Here is a 7,104-nt window from a genome sequence, read left to right on the forward strand (position 1 = left end):
GAGCTTCCGAACAGTCAACAATAAGGCTAAAGCGACTTTCTCAATATTTGGATATCTTATTTCTGCTCCCTTTAGCACCTTACCTAGAAAATGGGCTTTTGAACTCTGTCTTCCTCTCGTATCAGAACTGCACTGATCGCCTAGTCGGAGGCTGCTAGGTATATGTATAGGTCTTCCCCTTGCACAGGTTGGCTAAGAATCTTCGAGGATCCCAAGTAGTCTTTCAATTATTTAAAGGCCTTTTGACATTCTTCTGTCCACTCAAAGTTAGGTGACCTTCTCAATTTCTTGAAGAAAGGCAAACATTTCTCTGCCAACTTTGATATGAACCTTTTCAGGGCTATGATACTCCCCGTTAATCTCTGAATGTCCCTAATGCAGGTTGGTTAAGGCATGTCCATAATAGCTTAGACCTTCTTAAGGCTTGGCTCTATACCTCGGGCGCTGACCATATAATCCAAAAACTTTTCTTCCCTTATGAAGAATGCACACTTGGAGGGATTGAGATTCATCTAGTACTTATTAAAGACTGCGAAATTTTTTTCAGATCTTCCATATGTCTCTCGAACGACCTATTTTTTATTATTATATCATCTACATATACTTCTGTGTTATGACCTATCTGTTCTTTGAAAATTTTATTCATTAGCCTTTGATAAGTCGCCCCAGTGTTCTTTAGCCTAAATAACATCGCCGTGTAATAGTATCTGTCATCTTCAGTTATGAATGAAGTTTTTTCCTCATCAGCCTTATCCATTGGGATTTGATGATAACCTGACATAACTTCTAGAGAAGACAAATGCTTAAATCCGGTCATAGCATTGATCAATTTATTAATATCAAGGAGAGGGTAACAATCCAGGCTTGGTTAAAGTTCGTAAAGTCTATACACAAACGGTATTTATCATTGGACTTTTTTACAAGGATTGGATTTGCTAATCATTCAAGATATGCTACTTTTCTGACAAACCTAGCCTCTACCAGCTTTTCTACTTTTGACCTTGTTGCTTCTCTTTTCTCTGCTTCGAACATTCTCTTCTTCTACTTCACTAGCTTTGTATCAGGGGTATACGTTTAGCTTATGGTATATGATATGAGGGTCAATGCCCAACATGTCTACTGGTTTTCAGGTGAAACTATTTGCATGTCCTCAAACTAGGGCTTTGATCACCTCCTTTTGTTTAGAACCTAGGTCTGCATTCACGTTGAATGTTTTCCAGGAATGTTCCTTGCCCAAGATGAAGCTTTTGAGCTCTTCAGCAAGTTGGGTCCTTTGTTCTTTTTCTTCATCTCTTAGCTCCATTACTTCTCGGTGTACCTCCTCTTCCTCTTCTTCGACCATTATCGCCAAGTACACAACTCACGACTCATTTTGTTTTCCTCTTACCGTGGCTATTCCTCCTTCGATTGGAAATTTCATGAATATGTATCGAATGCTGGTGGCCACTTCAAAATCATACAGGACCGATCGGCCAAGAATGGCATTATAGATTAGCAGCAATTTAACCATAAAAAACTAGGCATATTGAGTCTGAGTTGTTGGAGGTGCGCCAAGAGTCAATAGCAGTTTGATTTTCCCTTCTACTTGCATTGGTACTCTGCCTATCCATTTTATTGGAGCTTGGTCTCTTACTACAAGTTTTTGTCCTGTACTACCATTAGGACTTCTACCATGGATATATTCAAAGGGGTGCTCTCTCTATGCAAAAGGGGTATGGGTCGATGATCGACTTCTCTGTGATGAGTATACTTGTTCAGAGCCTCAGGACCTCAATCAGGTCTTCTGTTTACATGCTCCCTTCTTTGGTCTTCAGAACATCTGCAAAATGTATCTCTTTCTCAGGACTCCATGAATCGGCTAGTCATCAGAGTGTTGTACTACCTAATGTACTTTTTTGAACACTACATCAAATCTACCAATGTATTGGGTGGTTTTCTAATTAAGGACCCAAAAAATTCTGCTGAGGTGGTCTCCTTCTGAATTGTTTTCATGACCTTTGGTTCGTCGAGATTAGGAATCTATAGGGCCTCGATGTTGAAACGAGCTACATATTCATGTAAGGTCTCATCCCTCCTCTATTTGACAATTTCCAGGTAATTGATCTTCCATTGAGCTAGGACACTGGCTATGAATCTTCCCATGAATGAATTTGCCAGGTTGCCAAAGGTTCTGATACTTATGCTTCCAGGTTGTTGAACTATGTCAAGGTTGCTTCGGTTAGTATGGTCAGAAATACCTTGCAGAACAATGCATCAAAGTGAGTCTGTAGTTTCATGAAGGTCTTGTAGTTGATCACATGATCCCCAGGATTCCTAGTGCTGCCGTATGTAGCCATGGTCGACATCAAAAATTTTTTGGGGATAGTTTATTCTTGGATATGGGTCATAACTAGTGATGATGTCCTCAAACTAGTTTGAAGCCCTGTCTGACTTTTTAACTCGACTAGCAGCTCTTCTTTCAACCTTTCTAACTTCTTCTTCACTTCTTCTGTTGCTTCAGAGTTTTTGGCTCTAACTGAGGACTTGCAGCTGGTTCCTTTCCCTTCGCTTTCTATTTCATATTCTTCCAGCATCATGCTCTTACTCATGTCCACGTCTTCTTCTATTAAACTCCTCACCACACAACTTCTAGACTTAGTTGGTGGTTCCCTGGATATTTCATTGTCCCTTCTTCTCCTGGCTCCTGCTGTGATAGTTATTGGCTCATGATTTTCCAATCCAAGGACAAGTGTTGATGTTGGTTCCTAGCTAGGAGTTATTATTGGTGTTGGGTTTGCGAGCATAGGCTGTATGAGGCATTATTGCTGCATGATTTGGTTCATCCATATCGTGGTTTGCTGCAACTGTACTGACATAGTTTGTAATTCTTGGTTGGACAATGGGGTTTGTGGGGTGGTGTGTATCAGTGCAAGTTTATTGACAGAGGGAATGGTGAATACCATTAATGTGGATGAGTGTGGAAACAGGGTCATCGAAAATCCCTGAGGACTGAGAGTTTCCGGAATTTGATTTTCATTCCCAACGAGAGTTAGTTTATTACTTTATTGGTTGGCTACGTGGATCTCAATGGATTTTATTTGAAAACTTCAGTGATATAATAATCTCCTTCATTTCCCACAGACAATACCAATTAATGAGTTAAAGATTTGGGAGATAACATGAGTGGGACAGTGGTATAATTCAGTGAGGAAATCAATGAACTGGGATTGGTTCAATAAGGAGTAAATGCTAGTAGTAAATAAAAGTAATGAAGCCAGGTGTTATGTTTGGGAAAGTTCAGGTATTTTCTCGGATGCAAAGTGGTGGTTTTTTGTGAGGTTAAAAAAGAATATCCTGTTCGGGTTTGGCAAGGGTATATATCCCTAGTCATTCTAACCACCTCTGCGACATGTCCCATCGAACTGGTCAAGAATGCTTTTTGCAGACTTTTTAGGCGATTCATTAATGATAGTTAATTAGCTAGTAAATGTTGAGTTAGCTAACCAATACCTTATCTGTTATGCGTGTCACTTCAATCCTGTTTATTGCATGCACATTTATGATTTTACAAATATACAAAAAAGAAGCCTGCATTCATGAGAGGTCGGCATCCAATGGGAATTTCTTTAAATCATGCTCAGTCTGAATCATAGGAGGGTCGTTTAGTTTTAAGGCTAAAAGATCGGGATATGTGTTTTGATCTGAATGATGTTTATATTTTATATGTTATTAATATCAACCTATGCATACTTATCACCACTTATTATATGATCTAACAACTCCGGAATATTAAATAATATTTTTATTTTAATTTTGGTAGGTATAACCATTTGTACATGGTTACATCAACCTGAGTATAAAATATATATCACTTGGCCATAGAGATCAAGTTGATTCTATTAATCAATTATGCCCACCTCAACATTCTAATTGTCTCCTATGTAGACAGTAAAATATATATACTGAATATACATTCTCATTCAATTGTCTGGTAAACCAGCTCAATATAATTATAATTATCTGGACATATACTTTAATAATTTAAGAATCTTAACTGAAAATATCTTCTTATTTTAATTATGGTAGGTATACCTATCTGGACGTCCATATAACCATTTGTATATTAAATATAAACCACTGGCCATATAGGGTCGATTCATTAATAAGGTATATCCGCCTTTTACATACTTCTTATGACCTTGATGTACAATAAACATATGCACTAAAAAATGGCTTCACATTTCAATTAAGTTTAGCAAACAAGCTCGACATATATAATTATAACTAAATGGATATATAATATAAGTATATGAGAATACCTGAAAACCTCTTTTTAGTTTAATTATAATAAGTATGCCCATCTTGAGATACTTATCACTATCTTAATATATAATATAACAACTTGATAATATTAATTGGAAATATATTTTTTTTATTAATTATAACAAGTGTACTCATGTTAAAATACTTATTATTACCTAAGTACATAATATAAACCACTCAACTATAGAAATCGGGTCAATTTTATTAATCAAGTATATCAATTTCAAAACACTTATTGCGACCTGCACAATTAAAAAAGGAGTATTTGTGATGGCAAAAGTTTTGTACTAATGATACTTTTGCCATTGCTAAAAGCTTTAGCAACAGATTCTTAGCAACAGATTTTGTTGGTCAAAATCCCTCATTGAAGTTAGCGATAGATGTGAGGACAATAAAATCTTGTTGCAATTGGAAACCAATTGAATTGCAATAACATTTTGAAAATTTTTTGGACAATTTTGTCCATCGCTAATGTGCTGAAAAGTCAACAATTTCGTTGTTGATGTTAATATATCTTAAATATTTATAAATATATAACCACACGATGGACAATGAGAATATTATGTGGTCATCCAGTTGAGGCTATCAAATACTTTTTATTATCTTAATGCAAAGAAGATCTGAAAGTATATTTGGGTTGGGGATTCCTTTTGGCTCTTCTCTTCTATAGCCATTGAGGATTGGTTTCTTAATGCTTCCTGTTTGACTCATAATATTGGATTTGGTTGTTCACAACCTATTCAGCTTCTATGTATTACTTTATGGTTTTCATGGTGTTGATGCAATGATTTGGCTTTCAATAATACTCGATGAATTGAGATCCAGTGAGATGACCAGACGGAGACACCTGGACAGTGGCTCAATTTGAAGGGTTGATCATTAATCCGTGATTTTGGTTTTGTATAAGTCCTTCATATTTAATCTTGAGAGAAGAGACCTGCAAAATATGAGAGGAAGGTCAGGTCTATTGGAATGTTCCGATGGAAACCTTCCATCGCTCAAGTTGGATAAAAAATTATTGAGATTCATTAATATAAAGAGAAAATAAATAATAATAAAATATTAAAGAGAAAAGAGGAAGTTTCTAAAGTGAGAAGAGAGAGAGTTCAGAGGGGAAAATTCTTCTATGAGTGTAACAGAGAGAGAGATTAACTTCCGTGATTTTGAGTTGGTTTTGGGGTTATATACCCTAATCAGTTCAATTGATGGCCTCTAGTGCCAAGTCCAATGAGATAGAACGTGACACCTTTTTGGCAGATGTGTTAGACAACTCATAAATGTGGAGTAGGTTTAGCTCATACCTTGTCTATCGTGTACGTCACGTTAGTTAGTCAGTTTTTCCGCATGTGCATTTAATACTTCGGAGGGGCCTAGAGAGGTCGACTATTGTATTGGAGGTCGACACTTTACTCTGATCTCATCAGGTCGTGTTCGGCTCACCCAACTTATATAAAGACAGGTTCCATCCGATCGCTGAGATCGGCTGTGCCTTTATTCAATTGCCTAATTGTAGTACGAGCTTTGAAGAGATTTGCCTGTCTACTATAGATTTTGAAGAGATCGATTAAGGTTTATACTTATCTTTAGACCGTATCAAATTATGCTCAGCTTGCTCGGCCTTCACTGAGGTCAGTATATCCATATTCAATTCCTGTTTATAGTACGAGTTTTGAAGTGGTTGGTATGTTCATTCTAGGCATTAGTAAAATCAGAGGTGTTGGTAGTCTGATTTTCATATTTCATAGATTGGATTTTTTGCTGTTCGGTTGGACCAGACAAAAAGATTCGTATGGGCCCTATTTTTTATATATTATCAACGCTCATCTCTCAATTGAATATAAGATACTCCAATTAAGTTCTCATATCAGTGTTAATGCCTCCACTTGAGAAAATTTCTCGTTTTAAAGGGTTATCATAGTTTGATTTCGGTATCTTGACGACCTCCAATTGATGAGTTTGTGAAATTGAATATTGATGGTGCGGCAAAGGGCAATCCGGGTCCAGGTGGTGGTGTGCTCCGTAATAGTAGAGGTTATTAGCTGAGAGGCTTTATGTTACGGCTGAGGATGTGTACCTCAGTGCAAGTAGAACATAATGTTTTGTCGTGTGGCTTAACTTTAGTTTGGAATCGGGACTATCGTTAGGTTCAAGTTGAAATTGATTCTAAATTCATTTTGAATATAGTTTCTATCGCCAAATATGAGGATAACCTGTAAGAATTTGATTTTACAATGTCGTGTGTTATTAGCTCGGACTTGACAAATTCGGTTGTTACATTATTATCGAGAGGCCAATATGGTTGGAGATAAGCTTGCAAAGCTGTGGTCAGTCCAGTACATTTGGTTTTTCTTCCCACACCGCCAATGCAAGTGTTAGGACACCTTCAATGGGATATGCAGGAAGGTTTTACTCTTAGGATTGTTCTGGATAATTGTGTTTTATTTTTATTATTTGGCTTCCTAACTTCTTTTGTATCCAACAAAAAAAATATTTATAATTAATATGTATAATATATATAGTATATAAATTTAATATAAAAATATATAATTATAGATATATATATATATATATATATATATAATTCAGAATATTAAGTGATTCATATGTACCATCTTTTTCTTTTATCAAGGATTCTACTAATTTATATACTTTAACAAATAACTGAAATTCAATTACTTAATATGATCAATGAATGCATCAAATTTCTCAAATTATATCTGATTAAATTCAAATATTAGACATTTTCCCCATTTTCATCATCGAGCAATTTTTATTCCGTTCAATTTTTTAGTTAAGGCCGGA

Source organism: Manihot esculenta, chromosome 16, assembly GCF_001659605.2.
Source record: "Manihot esculenta cultivar AM560-2 chromosome 16, M.esculenta_v8, whole genome shotgun sequence".
Lineage (NCBI taxonomy): Eukaryota > Viridiplantae > Streptophyta > Magnoliopsida > Malpighiales > Euphorbiaceae > Manihot > Manihot esculenta.